General features: G+C 38.4%; 1 long non-coding RNA gene across 1 annotated transcript; it reads right to left on the reverse strand.

Annotated features, from left to right (window-relative positions):
- Positions 1-964: 964 nt before the first annotated feature.
- On the reverse strand, positions 965-5,593 carry LOC136259481 (uncharacterized). The gene is made up of 4 exons (XR_010703255.1): positions 5,476-5,593; positions 1,867-1,988; positions 1,125-1,172; positions 965-1,070 (listed from the first exon to the last, which is right to left on the reverse strand). It is a non-coding gene; the product is annotated as an uncharacterized lncRNA (long non-coding RNA).
- Between the last annotated feature and the right edge of the window lie 5,553 nt (positions 5,594-11,146).

Raw genomic sequence — 11,146 nt, forward strand, 5'->3', positions numbered from 1 at the left:
ATTCATGTTGCATTGTGTTCCTATCTGGGCTGTGTGTACTTGATTACTTACACAAACGCATCTTGCTAAGCCAATGCACGTACAATCAGAATGTGCATTTGTCTCTATAATTATTTCACATAGCACTTTGCTGATCAGTTGGACACATGAGTATAGCGGCACAACCCAAAAATCGTGCACTTTTTCATAAAACCATGAAACTTTCCACACATACAGTACACCTTGTGACAAGTGTTTTCTGATATAGTGCCATCGCTGATTTGACCTTTGGTGACCTTTTATGAGTGTTTTTGTACAGACAATTGATCATTTTTGTCTTTACCTCCCTGAGACATTAATTAACTTGTTAAAACATGGTACCAAAGTAAAGGTCTTGTCGAAAGAAATGACTTGGTTTTTATTTGAAGTCAATAGGTGATTTCGTTCCAAAGTTATCATCATTTTTATTAGGTACAAAATTGTCTATAATTTGCCTACCCTTGGGGCGCGAATTACCTCTGGGCAGATAATTGTGCATAAATTTATCAAAATATGCAGCTAATAAAAATAATCATAACTTTAAAACCAAATCACGTATTGACTTCAAATAAAAACTAAGTTGTTCTTTCAGCAAGATCTTCATGTTGGTACCATGTTTTAACAGATTAATAAATGCCTCAGGGAGTTAAAGACAGAAACAATCAATTTCTATACAAAAATGGCCATAAAGGTCACCAAAGGTCAAATCAGCAATGGCACTATATCAGAAAATACTTGTCATGAGGACTACTAGTAATGTGGTTTTATGAAAAAGTGCACAATACTGCCAATTTTGGGAGCTACACCGCTGCTATGCCACAACTTCTAGATCACTTGGTACCGTGTGTCATAAGTTATCAGCTTTCATAAATTAAGAAGGGACATTTAACCTATTCACGTACAACATGGATGCTTTCCCTAAAATTGAACTGTCAAAATTCAATTACAGCTCTTTTTTAATCAAATGTTATTAAAGTACATAAGGTATACACATGACAGTAAACAAAAAAGTAACTGCTGAGCATTGTTTCCTGTTCACTTCTTTCAACATCCTGGCAGTACGGTAAATTAGCAAACTGAGTTCATAAACTAAAGTGCAATCTTACCCAAAATAAGGAAGCCCTCAATGAGTTTTGCAAATTGTTCAAGATGACCTGTAGAAAAATACACCACTACTGTAAAAGTTTGAAAAGAAATATAGCACTTGTGCAAGTGCAGGGGATTACAGCTTCCAAATGGCAGATGACTACTGCACTCATGTAATGAGTAGCACAATGCCATGTCATGGGGCAGTATAAGCAACCGAGCTCTGCTGTCCCTCACAAACAAAGTTGTGTATAAGTATTACAAATGTGTCTATCAAGCCAAGGACTGGCTGCAGACGAATGCTGAATATCCAATTTTTTTTTCACTTTGCAACAACTGGTTTTCACACCACTACTACAAACATTGCTTAACAAAGGTGGGGGCCATGCTTCCCTGTTCTCTCGTCCTTCTTAACATTGCTTCCACCACCTACGTATCAGACAATGATGACTGCCTTACTTGTCTGTTTTAGCAAAATGTGTGACTGCTCTAATAGACTAAATCTGGGCCTATATACCTACATACATATTATTATGCTGTGATAGTAAAAATAGATCTCCACACGAAACTCAGCATACCCATTTCTATTACCACTGTTCAATTGCAAGCAGATGTGGTTGTGTGTACATTCTACTCTTACGAAAAGTTTGTCTTTGGTATTTTTGAATACCATGCATAATTTTCAAAGTTTATCTTACAAGATGCCTTGTACTTAAGTATCACACAATATACAGGGGCATAACTGCTTCAACATCAACACACCCTTGTGATAGTGCGCATCTCGCAGTTTCCGTCTGTAGAGCTGTCTGCCTGGCCCTGCATGGTGTACACTTTTTGCTACACTTGGTCCGTTTCCATTCTGCCTGCCTACACACTTGGCGAACCTGCATTGAGTACAAATATAGTAGAGAATATTTAGATAATGACACGGACAGTGCATGCATACATAGGCACACTTGCTTCATTCACGTAAGTCCACCATGTTTGCACGCAGTCCATTAAATACCATTACTCAGTAACAACAACAGGGGGAAAGTAGGGATTATTACTGCTAAAAGTGTGGAAGCAAGCTAGAACGTCTGACTCCAAACGTACAAATTAAAATACAAAGAGTTAGCAATATATAGCTTGGCATAAAATTATACTTACATTTGTTTCCAAACCTATTGAAACACAACAATTTGTGCTTTTTCCTAATGGAAGTTCTTAAGGAGCAGCATGAAATGAACCTCTGCATCAACCCATTTGCTTTACATGTTGGCAAAGTGGTCCAAAATTATGGATGATTCTAAAGCAGCAAGAAACATGCTACCAACAAATCAATACCTTCAGGCTAGAGGAGAACCCATTGTGGTGGGCAAAATTGCATGTCTCTGCCTCAAAGGAATCAGGCCTGTAGCAATGGAAGGTATGCTTGTCTGCAGGAAGCTAATAATCACTTTGTTAGCCAAAAAAATCCAATAAACAACTTCCACAAATAGACACTTGAGTATTAAAAATATTTGGATTGTTCTAAAGAAATTGACGTGCACAAAATTTATGGTGTGTTCTAAACTGGGAGTGTGTGTACGTTGGAAACTTGGTTGGAAATAAAATGAATGGTGACTAAGTGTACCAGTAAGGAGATGGTGATTTGGCAATATGTCAAATAGACCACCATGGTACGGCAAATAATTGTTTCACTAATGTAAACAACAGCAACAAAATTCCATTACGAAAGGCATGTACAGAGCTCCGACTGTCTCATTGCGAAGCCATGATGCAAGTGAATGCCTCAGCTTTAAGTTAAACAGCACAAAAGTTCGAAATTCATTGTGGTATTTCGGTATTCCTCATGCTAGCTTTATATTAATTTTAGTCTTGCATGGCCACCCATGCTTATAATCTCGATAAGCCCGGGTCCCCTGCACTGAAAAAGTGGCCTGGTTACATGAGACTACTTTATATCTGAAGAGAAAAAAATTTTTTGTAGAAGCAGTGCTCTTCAAATAGTTCGAAAATTAAACTCCTTCAAAGATGACCTGTTATACGGTAACTATCTTGTCTTGTGGACTTTACTAGGATGGGCTAAAATCTAGATGGTCGAATCCGGCCATTAGTTCTGGGCGATACAACTAAATTTAATTTTAATAAGGCCATAATAATATTAACCAGGTACCTAAGCATCCGTTATCAAGAGATTCTAGCTGCTATAACTAATTTAACAGAACAGTCGAAATGTCATGACATTACACAAGAATGGACTCCTCATCTCTCAGCTTATCAACTGCGCTCCATGCCACCAAATTGTACATTAAAAACGTATCATGATTACGGTACTGTTTGAGACAGATTAGCAACACGACGGTACAAATATAATGATACATTCATATTAGCACTTAAATTCACACATACATATACATGCCAGACGGAGAACTATTAGGAAACACAGCATGCGATGGCTTCACATTTAAATAAAGCATTTATTTTGTACCACCAACCATATTGTCATTTTAACGAAAACAAAACATAAACGTATCACAACCCGTCGTTGTTGACAGAAAAGAGTGAACTCATCCTCTGCTTGACACCTTCAATTCAAGTTCCAAGTCTATGCCAGAACTACTGTATGTATGAACTACCAGTTTTAGGCCACAAAATTTTCTAGGGGGTATCTAGTTTATCATGGTAGATCAAACAATTGCCAGATCACTCAAAGTAGTAATAAATCCTTTCCTTGGATTATTTTGTCACATAATTTTCATCAGTAACATCCATAAACAGCAAATCCTATAATATATCGCCCACATGTTGGTGTCTTGTGTTTACGCATTGTAAGGTTGTGTGACACTACTTTACTACACTACATTAATAATGTAACAATTGTATATTAAAAAGGAAGAATGATTCCAGACATATCATCTATGATAATTCACACCCACTACAGTCTACCATAGGGCTAGAATGCAAAACTACACAGTATGATTTGCAGACCCCACTCTTTGCCATAAGCCAACTCTCATTTTTGATGAAGTGGCTTCAGGTAGGGAGGCTAGACATATAGTACTACACAATGTAAATACGCAGTCAGTCCAGACAAAAAAAAAACAAAAAAAACCTAGAAATTAATCCAAGACAACAAATGTGCATTATATAAATAAGTGACCTTACCAAATACCAATCCCACCCCCGGGTAACCAAGGGCACAGTGAGAAAAAATTTTAAATCCTGACTGTTGTATTAGAGTTGATAGTGCTCCATGAATCTTTTGTAGCACAAATAATATTGATTGTCCACACACAAATTTAATAAGTTTTTAATGAGGAAGCTGCCTTGGTGGCCTACAGTGTAACCTCTCTATAACAGACACTTTGGGACCAGATTTGCAACATAGAGCTTTTAGAGCTTTTCCTCTCTTAGAGGTAAAAATGTATGGAGTTGGACCTGTTGGGACCACAATCCTTTGTCCTTACTACAGAGGTTTCCTTTATTCGGGGAGTCCTTTAAGAGAGTAGCTAAACCACTGCTAACAACTGCTAACAATCTGCATAATAACTGGGGTTTAGAAATTTGTGGCTTGCCACATTTGCAAAGATGGAGGCAGCCAGGGATAACAGGCACATCCTTCTCTCTGTAGGATTGTGACGCAAAAATGATATTTATTTCACTATGAGGTAGGCGTGGCACGATACCCGATAAGTGAATAAGTGCACAATGCAAACCATCCTGTCTATCTATCTATCTGCCTGCCTACCTACCTATCACACACACACACACCTATCACACACACACACACACACACACCTATCACACACACACACACATCACACACATCACACACACATACAAATTTGTAATTGTGTAAAGTGTATGTCAACTACAACCATCATTCGGAGCGTCACAAGTAGCCATATAGTTGTCTCCGGGAGCTGAAGAATTGATCATATAGCTATTACGATCATCACCACTACCCAACCGGATTGAGAGGAGCATTATAATTAGCATGCAGATGAGTACAATCGGTGGAGTATAAAATACAATTGCAAAAGTTGATGCTAGCTGGTACCACACAAAACTCAGCTCATGTCGATTAATACCCAGTGGTTCAACTAAACCCCAGGGTGTCAGCAATTAATCAGCCCACACTATAATTATAACAAGTCCAATGTTACAATTTAATATACTAGAACCACACTACACTTCCCGCTGTGCTTTTTTTTCCTCCGCATGTCATTCAAGCTAGACCACTGACCTAAGCCCACTGATGAAAACGCCAAGTAAACCCTCGAGTTAACCCAGGAAATCGCCGGTGTGCATTATTTAGAGCACCCTCCGTTACATTCGCAAACATTAAAACTGACACACAATTAACTCACTACTATAACCTCTTACCTAGTGAGCAATGTTTTTTCAGTCTTCGCCATCAGGCCTTAGTATCACCATCCAAAACATTTGAACACTGGGGCTAAGATATTTAGAATTCGCGAATTCCAATTGCTAAAGACCTTATAACCAAAAGTGAAAGGTAATAGGCGCTTCGCGCGCTGCGCGCGCGAAGCGCCTATTACCTTTCACTTTTGGTTATGAGTATTGGAGATGGCGGGAAACTACACGGACCAATAAGGACGCCATTAGCTCAATGACCTTTCATTTAAATATCTGTTCTACCAGAGAAGCTATTAGCATTTTGCACAAATCCGTAGTAAAGTACAAAACAAGGGCGCTGTCATCATTTGCGTCTGGGCTATGGGTTAGCTAAGCAGTGTCATGCAAACTAGAGTTTAATGCGCCTATCAATGTATTGCCCGACTACCACTGATACAGGCTGAGGGTGGGGAAAGGTCGGGAATGGTGGGGGATTGATCACTAAATTTCCCCGACATAGTGGGGATTTGTCTTCGCTAAAGAAATTTACTCAGACAGCGAAGATGTGTGCTTTCAGTTTAGGAAAGAGAGTTGGGTGCTAGCTAGTACGTTTATACTAGAATCCACTCGAACTAACTCATCACTAGACCAACGCCACACGACCGCACAAATCCCCGCCTAGCCCCAGTATTCCTGGGGTCTGCAGGTCGAGACTTGGTCGGGGTTTGTATCACCAGTACTCCCCCAGTAGGTGGGGAATTGTAATTTTCAGAAATGCAAATCCCCACCTTCCCCCACCTCAGCCCGTATTAGTGGTAGTCGGGGATTACATTGATAGGTGCGTAATCTAACACAGAGGTATATGAAGTATCTGTGCACTGCTTAATTAAACATAATGATTAAACTGCTTAATCAGTTTAAAATCTGCTGCAGTTGGTGCATAGCTATGCTACATTAAAATTCAGAACAGGGTAGCTACACTGTATGTACAAAAAAAAGGTGCTAAAAATTGGTTCTGATTAGAGATGTACTGATATACTGATACATAATTATCATATCTGTGGCAGATAAAATCCGTACAATACACTGATATACAACTGAACTATCTTGAGGACACTGTCCAATGATCAAGCCGCATTATAAACAACATTACTTAGCTAACAAGGGTGGGAAACAGTATTTATCTTCCTTGTCTAAAAGCAGTACGCTACTCAAAGCCATCTAAGTGTGCATGTAATTACCGTTTTGTTGTCACAAAGCTTACCAATCATATAACAAATACTGATAGTGGTGAGCCTGGGGAAACAGCAATAAGATGAACCAAGAGCTCAACATAAAACAACTAGCCATCTCTACAAGCCATTAAAATACTGATTACTGCACTTGGCAGGGGCATGTATTAAAATATTTGTGGGTGCCTTATAGTCTGAACAGCCACACCACCATAGGTAACCAAACATGGCCAGTGATCCTAAAACTGTCTTCAGTGGTTAAAATAAAGGTGAACATGGCATATCTGGCCCCTCAAATAGAAATAGCTACACTTACGGTATATAAATCGGTATCACATCGGTTTCCAAATGATTAACCTCACAGAATTGGATTCCTTATATCTAGTTGCAATAATCGAACCTAAGTGTCAGATCATCTCCACCAAACATGCCAAATAATTTGCAGAAGTCAGGTAGCTTGGCAATCATTCAAAACATGAAGAACAAAGTGGTCAAGGTTTAGCCTGACCACTGTGCTCTTGTTTTTTCTTCAAAAGCATTGTGTAAATTTACAAAGCCATATACATGCATGCAGTGGGTAAAAGGTGCAGATTGCTTATAGTAATAATATAGGCATAAAAATAAATAAAAGTAAATACAAAAATGGCTTGGACAAAGCAAAGTGTGAATACTTTTCAACCCAGAGGAAGTTGGACATGATACAAGCCCTTCTGAATTTTATTACTGTTAATTGCATATTTCATTTCTAATATATATGTGACAAGGAGTAAGTGATAGAAGAAATGTTTAGCAATATCCACACCACGTTACCTTGTGCTTCTTAAGATGAACAACAAATTCTTATTGTAAGGCGGGTGTGCGAATTTCTAATTCTCTTTTCGTTCTCTGTGATGCCAAACTAGTGGCGTCCGCTCTTCTTTTTCAATACCCTAAGAGGCTTTGTTAGCATGCACATTGCTTTCTTTGACAATTATTGTACATACATAAGGCGTCCCTATAGTATAACACATGGATTCCACCCAGCAAACGCTCACACACGTGATCCCTGTACATTTCAAGAGCGATTTACGTTCCTGGAGTAGTGGGGTTGACCGGCTGAATAGACTAAGCTTGCACTCTTGAATGGTATTTGTGTTTCGTGAGCGCTTGGTTAAACATTCAATACAAAATGTATGCACTCACGTGTGCGTGTCCAACCTCCTCTGTTTTCAACCCATGGCTGGGCCTTGCTTAACAGCAACTGTACCTTTACTTTGTTAAAGCAATAAAGGTATGGTTACAAAAGGCATTGAAAGAAAGAGGCAGTAACTTGGACTAGTTTTTAACTGAATCTCCATGATGTGTATACAGTAAAAAAAAAGAAAAAAAAAATCAATAAACCAATAAAGAAAATCACTGCACTATTTGACCCCTTATCCCCTGCACAAGTTACAAGATATTGCTCAAGTGGTGGATATATACCTCACCCAGCTAGGCAATAACCTTTCCTGGCTGGGTCAAAAAAAAGAAAAAAAGAAATGGAACTAATCGTTCTTGCCACAGCCAGAGAATAGCTTGTCGATTAACAGAAATCTCAGTCAGTATGCCTGAAGGAGATTGGAGAACAACTCAAAACACTTCATAAGCAGTTGTAACACTTAACAATATTTAAACACTGTACTCTGGGCTTACTGCACAGCCATGTCAGAACAGTAGTACATCCCACCCCCTATTATAACAACTTGGAAAAAAAAATTTGGGTACATAGCTATCCCCCTAAAGTTTCTGAAGTGCCTACTAAACTCCTTAAAGGCACAGAGTGCAATGCTTAATGCAAAAAACACTCCTGTTCTTTCAAGGACGTGAACACATAGTATGGCAATTCAAGCCAATTAAGAACACTGATAGACAAACTATCTACTAAGCTCGGGCCACTTGACCCCATTTGCTGTTCAAATACAAGCTAGAGATGTGTTCCATCAATATATAAGCTGCCAGGTCTCTAACCCGCTAACTACATCAAAATCTTCAGGAAGTGTCACTGTTCCCACAGTAGCTACATATATTCATATGTTCTAAGTGTAAGCATAAACAGCAAGTTTTCTCCTCTCCCAAAGGGACAATTACGCAAACATTTATGCCAAGCTACAAAATTTACTTCCTAAGTTCAAGCCAATGTCTCATGAAACCCTTGTTATGGATAGCTGCAAGGTCAATCAAATGTTTACATTGATATTGAGCAAATAAATGATTAAGATCAAGTTGATGCTCTAAACTATCCATGCTCCAAATAGCTGCATAATCTAGCAGGTGTCAAATGCAAAAGAAATGCTCAAGTGTTCCATGCAATCTAGACTTAGCATGATTAGACAAGTGTGAGATTTAAGCCCAGGCTAATCTTTTACAGAACCTATGCTCTGCAAGTTTAAGCAAGTACTTAATAAACAATTCCTAAGCTCAAGCTAACAGGGTTCTGCCCAGAAATTCCTAAGTGGTGGCCTAATGAATAGATATGCTGTGTGTTATATTAGGGTATATTGCACATGTATCAGTGATATATCTAAGAATTGTACTGGTCGGATTTTAGAGGGTACTGGTCGGTTTTTAGAGGTACTGGTTGCTTTGAACTACTGCCGACCAGTTTGGGCAGAACCCTGAGCTAATGTTCTATGCATCTACGCAACCTACATTCCACAAGTTTAAGTAAGTGCCTAATAAACAATGCCTAAGCTGAAGCTAATGTTCTATGCATCTATGCAACCTACATTTTGCAAGTTTAAGCAAGTGCTTAATAAACAATGCTTAAGCTAACGTTCTACACAACCTAAGCTGTGCAAGATTAAGTGAGCAAGTGTCAGAAACAATGCTTAAGCCCAAGTTAAGGGTCTATGCAACCTACGCTCTGCAAGTTTAAGCAAGTGCTGTAATGTTTAAGCTCAAACTTATGCTCTATGTAACATATACTCTGGAACTTTAAGCAAGTGTCAAGAAACAATGCAACTTGCACTCGGGTAGATTAAGCTGGTGTTTTGCAACCTATGTTCTGATAGATAAAGCAAGCGTTAAAATATTGATTTTAAAAAATTTAAAGGCTTAAGCTCAAGGTAATGCTCTAAGCAACCTATGTTCTGCAAAATTAACCCTTCACTCAACTTAAGGCTCGAATGACCAACCTACAAGCATCTTCACACCGGAGTTAAGCACATACATACGGGCCAATGTCAGACTGACAAATTGATCTCTCCCACTCAAGTATAACTGGAACTAGGTAATAGAATTAAATAGCATTGCAACTGTATGATTTATAAAAAGTTATAATATCAACTGCAGCAAACATTCACTTATAAATACTGCACTCTGCAACAGTATACAACAGACAATGAGCACTAATTAATTATCTTACATTTGCAATGAGGATTTCTTATATTGATATTAAAGGGCTAAAACTTTTGAAAAGTAGCTGATTTTCTCAAATGCTTTAGATAGACATACTGAGTGCACTGCTTAATCTAATGCATGCACTACTTTCGTCCACCATGGACATGATCATCCACCCCTGTGGTGCGGTTTAACAATTGTAATTAAGTATAAAATAGGCATGCGTTTTCTTGACATGTATGTCAATCACTGCCGGACGGAGCATATAGGGTTATTCATCATAAAACACCAAGAAGTCACCTTCTTTATGATAATCACCAGAGAAAGACTAGAGCATACATCTCAACAACCTTTTCAGGCTTGCTTAGTGATCCACAATCAGTAAGCTGGCTTCCACAAGACATCATGCTTCAACAGCTCTCAACTCTACTACAATCTACACCTACAGCTAGAGTATACTACAAAATTACAAATTATAACCCTTTGACTTAGACAGAATCATTTGCATAGACTCTGTACTGTGTTAGATACTATCCTCTATTATTATATTAACACTTGGCTGTAGTCTATTCATTGTGTATGCCAGTATAGAGATAGAACATGTGCACACACGTCATTGCTCAACCAACACAAAAATACAAGTCCTTACTGATCAAGGACTAACAACCTATAGACATGAAACAAATAAGTAGGAAGGAAAGTGAATGCTTACCAATGGTAAGGTTGCATACAAGCAGAACGTAAGTAGGGAATCACAGTGTTGTTGTAGAACATCTAAGAGTGTAAACTGATCATGAAGGCACGAGTAAGTGGATATTTCAAGACACCATGTACTTACTGTCATCTTGCTTTACTACGCATGCAATAATGTTGCTGAGGTTGTCAGGGAATTCTTTCATATTCTAAATCAACCATTAGATTCATGTACACACCAGAATACTCAGTATACTGGACTACAAACACGCAGTTTTGAAGCTACACATTATGTATTAGCTTCAGCCATGAATCCACTACTAATTACTGACACACATTAGGAGTATTGATAGTTAATCGAGTTTTTCTATGCATAGTACTATAATTCCTGTTACTATGTTTAACAGCCTCTTCCA

The sequence above is a fragment of the Dysidea avara genome, chromosome 6 (genome assembly GCF_963678975.1).
Source record: "Dysidea avara chromosome 6, odDysAvar1.4, whole genome shotgun sequence".
Taxonomy (NCBI): Eukaryota; Metazoa; Porifera; class Demospongiae; order Dictyoceratida; family Dysideidae; genus Dysidea; species Dysidea avara.